The sequence below is a fragment of the Durio zibethinus genome, chromosome 2, assembly GCF_047325235.1.
Source record: "Durio zibethinus cultivar Kanyao isolate XHJ-2024 chromosome 2, ASM4732523v1, whole genome shotgun sequence".
Taxonomy (NCBI): domain Eukaryota; kingdom Viridiplantae; phylum Streptophyta; class Magnoliopsida; order Malvales; family Malvaceae; genus Durio; species Durio zibethinus.
The window spans coordinates 12,963,752-12,976,955 of NC_143163.1; the positions used below are offsets into that span (position 1 = coordinate 12,963,752).

At 29.0% G+C, this 13,204-nt stretch overlaps 1 long non-coding RNA gene across 1 annotated transcript; it reads left to right on the plus strand.

The window, feature by feature from the left end:
• The first annotated feature begins 9,288 nt into the window (after positions 1–9,288).
• LOC111308464 (uncharacterized) lies at positions 9,289–11,993 on the plus strand. Its single transcript, XR_002692273.2, has 3 exons — positions 9,289–9,427; positions 9,870–10,073; positions 11,296–11,993. It is a non-coding gene; the product is annotated as an uncharacterized LOC111308464 (long non-coding RNA).
• Positions 11,994–13,204: the final 1,211 nt, after the last annotated feature.

Consider the following 13,204-nt stretch of genomic DNA (forward strand, 5'->3'; position numbering starts at 1 on the left):
ATGGATGTTGCTAGATTAATTTTGGCTCCTGATATCATGATTTCACCAAAGTTCAAGGTGCTTGAGTTTACAAAGTATGATAGTCCAAGTGCCCTGTTACATATGTGACTATGTATTGTAGCAAGTTAGTTGCATACGCATACAGTGAGAAATTACTCATTCATATCTTCTAAGACAGTCTCACTGGTTCAGTTGCTAGATGGTATGTGTAATTGGATAAGACTTGAGTTTGTGTTTTAAAAAAGCTAGCAAGGGCCTTTGTTGCATAATAAAAGTTCATTATCGATATGGCAGTAGACCATATATCTATACAAAGTATGAAAAAAAAAGATTCCAAGAGCATCAAAGAGTATACTTGGAGATGAAAAGATGATGCTGCCCAAGTTTAACCCCTATTGACTGAAACTATAGTTCTATTTGTCAACACTTTTAAAGCTCCCTACTATGAGATAATGATTGGTAATGCTACAAAGAACTTTATTGATATAGTAATTTCTAGGGAAATCAATGACAATGCTATCAAGAATGGCAGCTTGAAGGTGATGAGTCATCTAATGCAAAGAAATGGGATGTACTAAAGAATAAAGAAGGAAATGCTCAAACTATAATTCATAAAGGGCAACAAGTGGGAGACTTTAATCCATATTATCCTTATTCGATGTACTAGCCCTCTTACCTAACGATAAAAAATATTTTCCAAGTCCTTATGCTTATCAACCAATCATGCAGCCGCCTAAATTTACACTTATAAATAAGCTAGTTGCTCAACCTAAAAATCAGATGAAGAAAGAAAGAGCTCCTATAGATCCAATTCCTATTACATACATTAAGCTGCTTCTTCAACTCATTGAGAACAATTTGGTCACACCAATTTATTCAGAACCTATAAAGCCTTCCTACCTCAAACGGTATAATACTAATGCTATTTGTGACTATCATTTTGGGATTGCTAGCCATTCTATAGAATATTGCACAGCATTGAAGTATAAAGTAAAAAGTTTGGTCAAAACTAGATTGGTGAATTTTGATCAAGAAGTAGGAACATATGTCATTAATAACCTTTTCCTTAACCACACTAAGGTATAATCTTGAGAAAGTCTTTATGAATGCCGGTCACTTTAGGAACTTTAGGAAATAATACAAGTCTTTATGAACATTTAAGAGTCTTTTATGTTAGTGTTTTTATTTATCTTTCATCATTTCAATAAAATGACAAATGTATTTTCATTACATTTCTTATTTTATTCAATTGCTTTCTTATATGCCTTTCATATTTCACCCACTCTCATGTTTTAAATAATGAATGTTTAGACAATCATGATAATAATTTAAGATTCAATTTTGAAAAGATTATTCATGTTGATATGATTGATAAGTTGAAACTCCTACTGTATTGGGATTTTTGAAGTAAAAAAAGACAGATTTCATGAAATGAGCAAAGAGTTTCGATCATTAAAAAATGAGAGTGATATAGTTTGTGATCTATTGCAATATGATGAGGATAAAGCTCAGTATGATAAAGATAAAGTTTAGTTTGATGAAGATAAAGATGGTATTGATTCTGATATATTTTAGTATGATGAAGATAAAGTTCAGTATGACGAAGATAAAGTTTAGTATGACAAAGATTAAGATGGTATTGATTTTTATCCATTTTAGTATGACGAAGATGGTATTGATTTTGATCCATTTGAGTATGACAAAGAGCCTTATAAAGATCTTTTTTATTCTTATCAAAGAGAGACAGAATTAACTGAGGTTATTCAAACAGGTATAGGTCAACTAAATGGTATTCCTATATCAATTGGGATTATGGATTTTTAGTTTATAGGAGGTAGTATGAGATTTGTACTAGGCGAAAAAATCACTTGTTTAATCAACTATGCTACCAATAATTTTTTGCCTCTTATTTTAGTGTGCTTTCGGAAGAGTACGCATGCAAGAAGAAAGTTTAAGTTTGATGCAAATGGCTAAAATATCTTCTACTTTATATGATTATCAATTAAATAAAAAGTTAATTTATATATCAATTCTTACATCTTCTATTACTGGTAATGATTCATTCATAAGTTTACTTTTAGTTAATAAATATTATTCATTGAGAGTATTCATGTTTAATATAAGAAATAACCATATTTCTTCTACCTTTCACACAAAGAGTAAAATTATCCATTTGCTACCCTATTTAAGCCTATTAAATTTTTTTTTTGGAAAATACCTTAATCAAGGATAATCCCAACACTAAAAGGCAAAGTTTGAAAAGTTTGTCCACAAAAAGAAAGGTGAAGGTCCTTAATGATTTTAAGGGCAAAGCTCTTTTTTGCTTAGATCTGTTTTGAAAAATGATGAAAAAAAAAAAAAAGAAAGTATGATGAAAAAAAGAGAGAGAAATGAAAAGAAAAAAATATGGGAGAAGAAAAAGAAATTGATAAGGTAAAATATCAAAGTGTGTTATATGAAAAAAAATAATTCTTGGCTTGATTACCCTTTAAATACATTTTAGGCCTATTTTATCTATTTTTTTTTATAACCCCTCACCTTAGTGAACATTATGTCCCTTAAAAGTCAATTTTAATCAAATGGGAATTCTCGAATTGGAAAATCATTAATTGGACTAAGGTAAACTTGTGATGGGATTGTTTGAGATTTTGATTGAAATGTCATTAATGGATCAGAGGGAAAGGAAATGAGAAGAAAAAAATGTGGAAAAAAAGAGAAAAAGATAAAAGATAAAAAAATAAAAAAATGATAAAAAAAATGAGAACAAAGAAAAATTTAAACTGAAAATCTGAAAGGGTAGTTTAAGTAAAAAAGAGGATATTTTTTAGATGAAAACTTAGGAAAATAACTTTAATAAGGATCCTATGAGATATGCCTAGATTGATAAGCTCAAAGATAAAGAATATTAATAAATTGAGCTTTTCAAAAAGAATTTAGAATTGATTTGGCTAAAATTATCTGAATATTCATTATCTTAGATGTTGTGAACCCTTCCTTACATTTATCATAATGATTTACTTTAAAATGGTTTCTTTGCCTATTTACTCTTTGCCAGACTTGTCCTTACGAATTTCCTTTCTTCAATTTTCCATGTTTTTCACCATTTATTCATTATGGAAGTGTGATGGATTACATTTATAATTGAATTGGAATAATGATGAATGAATAAATGACTTATTGAAAGGTCCTTGCATTATTTTGAAAAAGTTAAAAGTGACTAGGGCAAATAAAAAATGAAGGGTAAATGATGAAAGACATTTAAAAGATTTTGGTCCTTGGCACTTACAAATGAAAAGAAAAAGTTAAAAATGACTAGGGTAGATTGAAAATGAAATGCAGATAAAAAAAGTTTACAAGGATGTTGATCTTTATGGCTTATAAATGAAAAGAAACATTCTAAATATTAAGATCAAATGATGAAATTAGAGAATTTTGGATCACAAATTGGTTGATACATTTGCTGATTAGTTTTAAAAAGTTGAACAAGAACATGATGGGAAGCTGAAAAAGAGAGAAAACATGAAGCAGAGTTTTGAGAACCATTTACCACAATTAGAAATACATGATATTGACTTTTACATCGCATTCATTGTATGCATTATAGTCATTGCATTCATGCATCATGATAAGATTTTTGCATTTTATGCATTGCATTCGCTGCATTTATTGCATCCATTACATGTTGTATGTATCATGTTGAGAACATTACATTCATCATATTTATTCCAAGCATCATTGAAAAGACATGAAAACTACAGTTTGAATCTTAAAATTAAATTTGAGAATTTTAGAAAATCTTTCTATTCATTGTATACATTCATTGCATATGTTTGGAAAGTAGGAAGAAAAATCGGATGTTGATATAATTTTAGAAAGGGATATTGAAAGATGATTAATAAAGATCCAATTAGAATGAAAGAATTTGAGGTAAGAATTTTAAAGTTTCAAACTTTTGTTGAGAAGAAGCTTTCATGGACATGAATTTTAAATTTTCAAATTTTTGTTAAAAGAAGCTTTCTTAGTCATGAATTTTAAAGTTTCAAGCCTTTGTTAAGAAAGAGCTTTCTTGGTCATGAATTTTATTTAAAGTTTCAAGCCTCAATTGTAGGGGAGTATTTATTTAAAGTTGAAGCCTCGATGGAAAAGTACTTTTATTTTTTAAAAAAGTTCAAGCCTCAGTGGAGGAGTGCTTTATTTTTCAAAGTTGAAGCCTCGGTGGAAGAGTATTTATTTTTTTTTTAAAAAAGGTGAACCCTCGATGGAAGAGCATTTTAAGTTTTTGAAAGTTTTTAAGACTCAGTTGTAGGGTAACTTTCGTAATATTCTTTTTTGATTTTTTATGGATTCGAATAAAATGGATATCTTTTGTCTTTGTACAATTCTTGTTTCATAAAAAGTACACAAAAGGAGCATTTGCAGACACCTTATTTTGTTGAAGATTTCTTCAAAATTCATTGGACTTTGAATTTTGATTTAATTGTACAATTAGCCCTTAATACAAAAATGAATTTTAGGCCAAGGATTAAAAGCCCAAATTTTCAATTTGTAATTTTTAATTTTCAATTTCAATTGTAATTTTTTATTTTTGATTTTAATTTTGATTTTAATGTATTGATCAAAAGTAAAAAAAAAAAAAAAAAAAGAGTCAAGAAATCAAATAAGAAAGCATGGGATTTTACAGGAAAAATCTTGGATTCAATTAAACTTTTGGATTCTATCTCAGACTTTAACTTTAATGGTTAAATAATTTTAAAAAGATTTGAAGCTCCATCTATTGAAAAAAAAAACATTACACAGAGAGTAAAATTTAGAAAGAAATCTTAAATTCAGTTGAATTAATTTCTTTCTAATTGAAAGGGATTCAATCCTTATATAAAAAGACCTTCATAAAACCAAGAAAAAAGCAACAAGTAATATAGAAAGCAATCAAAACCAATAAGCAATTCAAAGCCAAATTCCACAACACAAATAGCAAGATCATTCAGTGCAAAAGCAGTTTTTCAACAAAAAACAAACAGTAATCAAGAAGCAATTCGACAATAAAAAGAGTAATCTAGTAGTAACCAAATTAAGCAATCCTAATGCAATTAACAGAAGCAATTCAAACAAGAAGAATCAATAGACACACAGTCAACAATTAAGCCCACTAAACCCAGAAACAACCTTGCAAGTCTAAAACCAATAGAGAGCAATTTCAATAGCTTCAAAACCCTGAAGAAAGTTATCCCACAATTCCCAGTCAACCAGAACTCAACAAAGCCATAACAAACAAAAATAGAAACAATTTATAGTGGGATTTTTTTGTTTCTTTTTGGGTTTTAAAATAGAGACAAAAAATGGAGAAAGGAGGCACTGCTGGCAGTACAAGGGATGGTGGCAACTGTCGATTGGTGATTTCTTAGGTGAAAACAAACATGACGGGCAACAAGATCGATGGTGAAAGGTGGTTTCTAGGTTAGGCTTCTAGTATTCTTGAGTTTGGAATTTTTTAAGAGAATTTGAGGAAAAGCTTTTAGGAAAAAAAAGAGAGGAACACGAGGGTGGAATTTTGTGGCGAAATGATGTGGTAGCAACACTGGACCATTATCGGATTCTAGATTCTTTTAAACTTTTCAGTTAGGTTTTTAGAGAGAAAAGAGATAAAGAACACAAGAGAGAGTGGTGAGGCAAAGGTAGAAGAAAAGGCATGATAATTTTAACCAAATGGCGCCATTTTGTAAGTAAATGAAGAAGTTTGACCCATAATGACCCATGTATAAGGTGACCTGATTGCTTTAGTAAATTTTAAAATCTTTTATTTTCTTTTCATTTTTTTATCTATTTAGGTCATTCATATTTTGATTTTTTTTCTTTTAATTGATTAAAAATAATAATAATAAAGAACTCTTAATTTTTGCATGGTTTGACTATTAATATTTTATTTGCATGATTATTTATATTATTGCATGATAGTTAATATATTTGCATGATATTTTATATTATTACATGATAATATATTTGTATGATTATTATAAACTATTGCATGATAATTAATAATTTTTGCATAATATTTTATTGTATGATTTATTGCATGGTATGACATTTATTACATGGTATGATTTCATATTTATTACATGATATTTTTAATTAGTGCATGATTGCATGATATGATTTTTTGATAGAATTTTTGTATTACTGTGTTGTGTAAATAAATAAAAGGATTGGAACTAATTTATTTGCATGATAAAAAATTATCTTTTATAAGGCTTAGGTAAGATAACACATAATTAATTTAGTACTAATTTTAGGCATAAAAGGGAGCTAATACCTTCCCTGTACGTAACCAACTCCTAAACTTTAGTTCTGTTGATGTAGACCAGAACTTTTTTTTTTTTAGAGATCCTTAGTTTACACTTAGGATAACCTTAAAAAAGATAAATTCATATAGGTGGCCAATCACACTTAGATAAAAAATATTAGAGCAACTTCATAGATTTTGTGTCTAATGGGTTGGTTCTTGGACATAAATATCATGACAGTTATCAAAAGCTTAAACTAAAATCTATAAAAAGAATAGATTTTAGTTAATATAAATAGAATTACGTTCAAGAGTCGATTACATATAGGAAAAGTTATAACACCCTCACAATACTCAAAAATTGGTACCAAATTAGTCTTATATTATCTTACCTAAGCCTTAACTAAAATAATTTTTATTAATTTCGATATTTAAATTTTAGAAAAAAGTTTTTATGCTTTTACCTAAACAGAAATTTTCTTTATTTCAAGAGTATTTAAGATAAATTCATTATTTACTTGAAGAAGCTCCGTCATTGGATTTATAAAATATCTTATAACAAAGAAATCAATTTATCCTTTTTATTTATTTACAAAATCATACAATATATTACAAAACTAATCACACAAAATATTACAAAAAAATCCTATAATCATAATAAAATCATACAATACTAGAATAAAAAGTGTCATAAAAATCATGCAAAAATATCATAGCTTAAAAATTATTTCAAATTTCTTTTTTTTCTTTTACTCATTATTTCCAATTAAGTCAAATTTTAAATTAAAGGAATGAAAATAAATTAAAGGAAAAAATAACAAGAAAATAGAAAATAGAAAACAAATTAAAAAACCCATGATCGAATTAGGTTGGAAATCAGGTTGACATACAAGTCACATCGGGTTGAGGTGTAAATCTACCCTTCCTAAAACAACATTGTCTCGGCTTTGGTTTAAATAGACCAAATCTTTTTTTTTTTAAATTACAGTTCTTCTTTCTCTCTTTTCAACAAAACTCTCTAGCTTCTTTCTAAGCGCCTTACCGAAAACTTCAACAAATTCCAAATCCTAACCAAAATTCTAAATTTTGGTGTTAAAAATTTTAATTAGTCACCAAAAAGTTGAACAAACCAAAAAATCTCCACAAATTCCAAAAATCGGTCACCTCAAATTCCCTTCAACCACGACACACCTTGTCAAAAAATTCAAATTAGCCATCAAAAAATAAAAAAAAATAAATCAAAAACCTAAAAATTCAACCAAAATAATCTGAAATTAAAAAAAAAAACCCAAAAATATCCTTAAAATTCTTTTTACCAAAAAACCAGAGAAAAAAAAATCCTAAACAAAACTCAAATCTCGATATCAAAGTAGAACCCAAAGTTTTTTCTTTTGCTTGCTTGATTACTTTACTGCTTGATTATTGCTGTGTAATTGCTTGATTACTCTTTTCTATCTTTGTGTGCTCATGAATTATTCTTGTGATTATGGTTTTTATATAGGGATTAAACCTATTTCAATTTGAAAAATCCTGATTGATCGAATCTAGCTTTTGATATTTTCAAAATTCTTTTTCTTTTTTCAATAATTAAAGCGTCCAAATATTTCCTAAACAAATTTAGCCTTTAAATTGTTAATCTAAACAAAATCACAATATTTGGATTCCTGATTACCCTTTCCCATATTTTCAATTCTGGTTTTCTATTTTTTACCAAAAATAAAGAAAATAAATGAATTAAAAACTTTTTTTGTTACCTTGCCTTGGACTCTTTTAACTTTTTTTACCAAATAATAATGATAATAATAAAATTAAAATTGAAATAAAAAATAAAAATGAAATACAATAATAATAAAAACATGAATAACAGTACTTAGGCTTTTAATTTTTAGGTTAAACGTTTAGCTCACAATTAAACTTCAATTGAATAATTTCATAACGCATTATCAAAATAAAATTCAAAATTTATTAAATATTGAAAATTTTTTTAACAAAATAAAGTGCCTATAATGGTTATTGTACCATTTTTTACATTGATAGCCTTTTCAACCATGATGCATGTGTTAATTTTTTTTTCTTCGGTCAGGCTCAAAATTTTAATTGGATCTTTGTACTCTTTTTTCCCTTGTCCATTTATGTTTTATGGGCCCAACTCTCATACTCTTAATTAAGCTTTTCTACCTTGAATGGATTATTCCGGCCACGTGGAGCAGCCATTATTGGATCAGTCTCAGGCATGTACATTGAAGTTATGGACACAAAGCAAGATCATATTTAGGAGTGTAACTTGGGAGGCATAAAACGAAATTAACATTAACAAATTTTGTTACATTTAATATTAGTTTATATAATTAATAAATTTTAAATTTTTATTTGCAATCATTTATTAAATTTAATAAATAAATATAAATAAATGCAAATTAAATATATTTATAAATTATTTGATTTAAATAAACTTTTATCATATTTATAATATGTTTATTTAATTAATAAATTACAAATTATTATTTATATTCATTTATTAAATTTATTAAATATAAACATAAACAAATAAAAATTAAATTCATTTATGAATACAACTGTTCATAGAATGTTATTTATTATACCTCTATGCGAAAATATGAGAACTATTGGATCAGATCAGGTAAGACTTTTTTTTTTTTACCAATTTCAGGTAGCATGATTGCTTTTCACGGGTCAATGGCAAGTTGGGTTAAATCATGAATAGGAGTGTAAATGATACATTAGTATTTGTAAGCTACTTGGGTTTGATTCGATTAAAACTCGAATTCGATTCGATATTTGTCGAGCTGAGCTCGAGCTCGAGTAGTTCGATTTATCAAACGAGCCGAATTTGAGTATATTATTATCCAACTCGAATAACTCGTAAGCCTAATTGAACTTTTATATTATATATATTTTTTATTATTTTATTTATAAACTTACTATTTTACCCTTAACCTAAAAACCCTAAACTTTTATTTTCTTCTTTCCCTCTTTTTCCTCGTCTTTCTCATTTCACAGAAAAACCCTCTACGGTAACCTGTCCTTGGTTTAGACCAGAGCCAACTCAAATCTAAGACAAATCAAAGTTGGAATATCCAAGACAAATCGATTCCACCTAGCGTTAACGGTGGATTATTAATCATTTTGGTAGGTTGCATTTTTACCCAGCTTTAACAATTGGTTGTTTGATAGTCATTATGGTATGTTTTTTGCTAGAAAAATAAAATTTTATTTCTGGTATGATCTTGTTTTTAGTTTTCTATCAAGCTGAATTGTGTTATAGTTGCTAGTAGTGTTTTGGTGAGGAACATAAGTTTTTCTCGTTACACTATTCTATAATATGAGGAAAAAGGAAAGGAGTGTCATTGGAGCTCACAACAAGTAACCATAAGCAATTTAGATGAATTTGAAATATTAGGCTTATTGGAGAAGAAAAGATGAAAAGTTGTTATTGAAGTTTATATCTTTTGTTTCATGTCCGTAGCATTTATAGGTCTTTTATGTTTCTATATCCACCTGTTATAGATGCTACTATCAGAAAAGTTCTGGTCACTCATCACTTATTATTAGTTTGATTTACCATATGCAGTTAACAACTTGAAGGTATCACACATTGCTAATTAGCAACTCATAAGTGCTCTCTTATGGTTCCAATTTGTGTGGTGTCCTCGGACATGGTCTTGCAATAACACAATGTGTAGCATTTATGAGGATTAACTTCTCTTATCCACCCAGTGTGATCCAGGTGTCAGCTTCTCAGAATCATGCTGCATTTATTTTATAGTCTGGAGAGGTTTGTTACTCATTTCAGTTTGCCATGTTTTTAGTTGACAATAGCATACTTAGGGTGCATTTTGTCTATGATCCACACATTATCTTTCACTAGTAGGTGATGTCAATTCTTTGTAATTTTTTATGCATGCTAGTGATTGATGTGGTTGTGAACGTTTGATCTAGCTGCCTTTGAAAAAGTTAAATGTTACCTTACTTGAATGCTGATAACAACAGTAAGTGTTATGATTAATGGCAAGCTTGCATTCTTTACCTTTGAGTAAATATATTCAGAGATAACTATTTAGAGCTGCATCCAGTGAATACTATTTGTCATTGACATGGTATCAAATGTGAATTGCAAATACATAAATAACATACCATGTAGCAGGTTGGCATGCTTTTGTAATGCATAGTTTGGTTGTTTGGGTTCTTAATGCATTGACTAAACAATTAGTGCTGTCTAATGAGAGATTTAACTAAAATACGAGTACCTAAGATGTATATTTTTGAAGTCTAGACTTAATCACTCTAGTTCTTATTTATTAAACAGCAGAAGTCTTTTAGTGTATTAAGTGCTGGATCAATTGCTAATATCTTGATTTAAATGAAATTCGATAATTCATTTATGAAAATGTGGACCTTACTGAATATTTTCTTGGGATTTGAAGGAGAAGGATTTTTAACAATGGCAAGCTCTTTATGACCTTCATATATTAAATTAAGGGCAAAAACGAGCTGAATCTAGGCTAGAAAGCAAAGTATATGAATTTATGAATCTGACTTGGTTATATAACGAGCTATGTTAGAGTATGGAAAGCCATCTATAAGCTTGCATTGCTGGCTCTGATGACTGATTAGTTGAGCAGGCCTTTGGTTGAAGTCGATTTGCTTAAGTGAAAAGCTTGAAATTGGCAGACTTGAACCAATCTTCATGCTTTGTTGAATGAGCTCAAGTGAGTTCTAGTCAAACTTGGCATGAAACAAGATCATGTTGCTTGATTGTTATACAGCTCTATAAACATGTTTCCTCATCCTTGAACATGCTTTGTGATCATTGCATTTAAGGTATATAAAGTTGTACTGTTTTGGGAAATGTTAGATGTTATACACCCAAATTCCTTGGTGTCACAAGTTTGTGGATGCATGCATATTTTATAGTTTGTCAATAATGAAATACATGTGTGATCAGGTTATCAAGTGGTTGCCATAATCATATATTGTTTTATGAATTACTTATATAGGTTTTCACATGTGGAGACAATTCATTTTTTTGTTGTGAACACAAAGCATGCTGCTGTGGTGCTGCCTTTTTGCATAACTACAAAATGTTTTTTCATAGTAAGTGAACTTTATAGTTGTAGCCATGATTCTTTTTTGTGTCTGATTATGTAACCATCCATGTAATTTCGTACAAAAACTTGATGATGATAAAGTCTTTGAGCATGGTCCACTTCCTATGTTTGTCCTATAGTTCTCTAGTCTCTATAACTGTTCTTAATTTGTCTAATGAAGCCCCAAAACACAATTTAAGGAAATGTCTAAACTGTTTAGTTTTGTTGGTTTCAAGTTGTACAAAACTTGCTATCATTTGAAAAGAGGCGATGGTTTTTAAGATAAGGACAGTGTATATTTCGCTTGGCTTGATTGAGTAAAGGAGAATGGCCTTCTATCTTATTTTCATCTATGATTTTTTCATGTATGATACTGAAACTAATATTTTCTCTTCATTGATAAAGAAACCTTGGAACTAGTCCCCTCCTTTTGATGTATTAAAGTTCAACGTTGATGGTTCAGTGAGTGGGGTAATGTGCTGCTGGAGTTCTTGATGAGAAGAACCAAAAGCTTAGTTTATTGCAAATTTGAAGGCTATTATGACAATGTTTTTGGATTCTCAATGTATCTATTCCTATGCCTTAATAATCAAAACTGATTATAGTAATTATGAATTCTCTTAAGAATCTTGAGTTCAAATTCGAACTCGAGCACAAATAATCGAGCGTTTATCGAGTATAAGAATTGAGGTTATTTTTATATATTAATTGAGCCAATTAAGCAAGCTCGAGCAGCTTGATTTCGATCACAAATCGAGCTCAAACTAAGAAAATTAAACTCGATCGAATTCGAGTCGAGTATCGAATCACGAGTTGGGAGTCGAGCTCAAACTCGAACTTTTCACTGTATCGGTTTGACTCGGTTCGATTACACTCCTAATCACGAATCTTGTCATGGTTTACCACTTTCCAACCCGACTCACATTGAAAGAGGTAAACTTTTGTTTTAAAAAAATAATAAAAAAAAAACCTGACTTAGCCTGCCAAACGTGACGCCCTCGTGACTCCAACGCTCAAGTATTGCGGCACTGATTTTTCAGTCTTTTTAACTACAAAAAACTTGATCGGTAAAAGAAAAGGAGAAACTACAAGTCAAAAAAACTTGTGTATATGGTGCGTGAATGACATTCTTTAATGTAAGATGCACATGGATTCTAAGGTGCCTCAACAATTAGTTAATTTTCAAGTGGGTGACTTACACTAACGAGCATTTTTACATTTGAATTATATAACTTAAAGAAGTGAATATGGGTTTGCAATTAGTTAAAGTAATATTACACATGTAACAGACATGCATATCCAAAACTGTGGATTGCAAGAAGTCCGCAACTGAATAAGAGGAACCCATAAAAGAAAGGAAGAATTTTTTTCCAAGAAAAGAAGAAAGGAAGAAATTAAGTTAGCTAAATATGCAACTTAACAATTTTATTCTGATTTAAATATCAAAAGTGTAATTAATTCATCAATAATCATATTTTTTATTGATAAAATATTATACTTTTGATTTTAATGATTAAAATTTGAATCTCAATAACCTCTACTATTAAAAAAAAAGGTGTAATTAATTCATTTTTAGAGGACACCAAGGCAGTTCATCTAAAACTGTTAAAATCAAATCACCCAATTAATTTTAGTATTGTGAACTCCAAGCATGTTGCTTTAAAATCATCAAAAGTGATTAAGAATATTTTTTTAGTTAAAGTATTTAACTAGGGTTTTTTTGGGCCAAATTTAACTGGGGTTTAGTGTACTGATCAAATGTACAATTTCTATTGTGCAAGTGGGAAATAAAAATTAATATTGTATATGTGTTTCAACA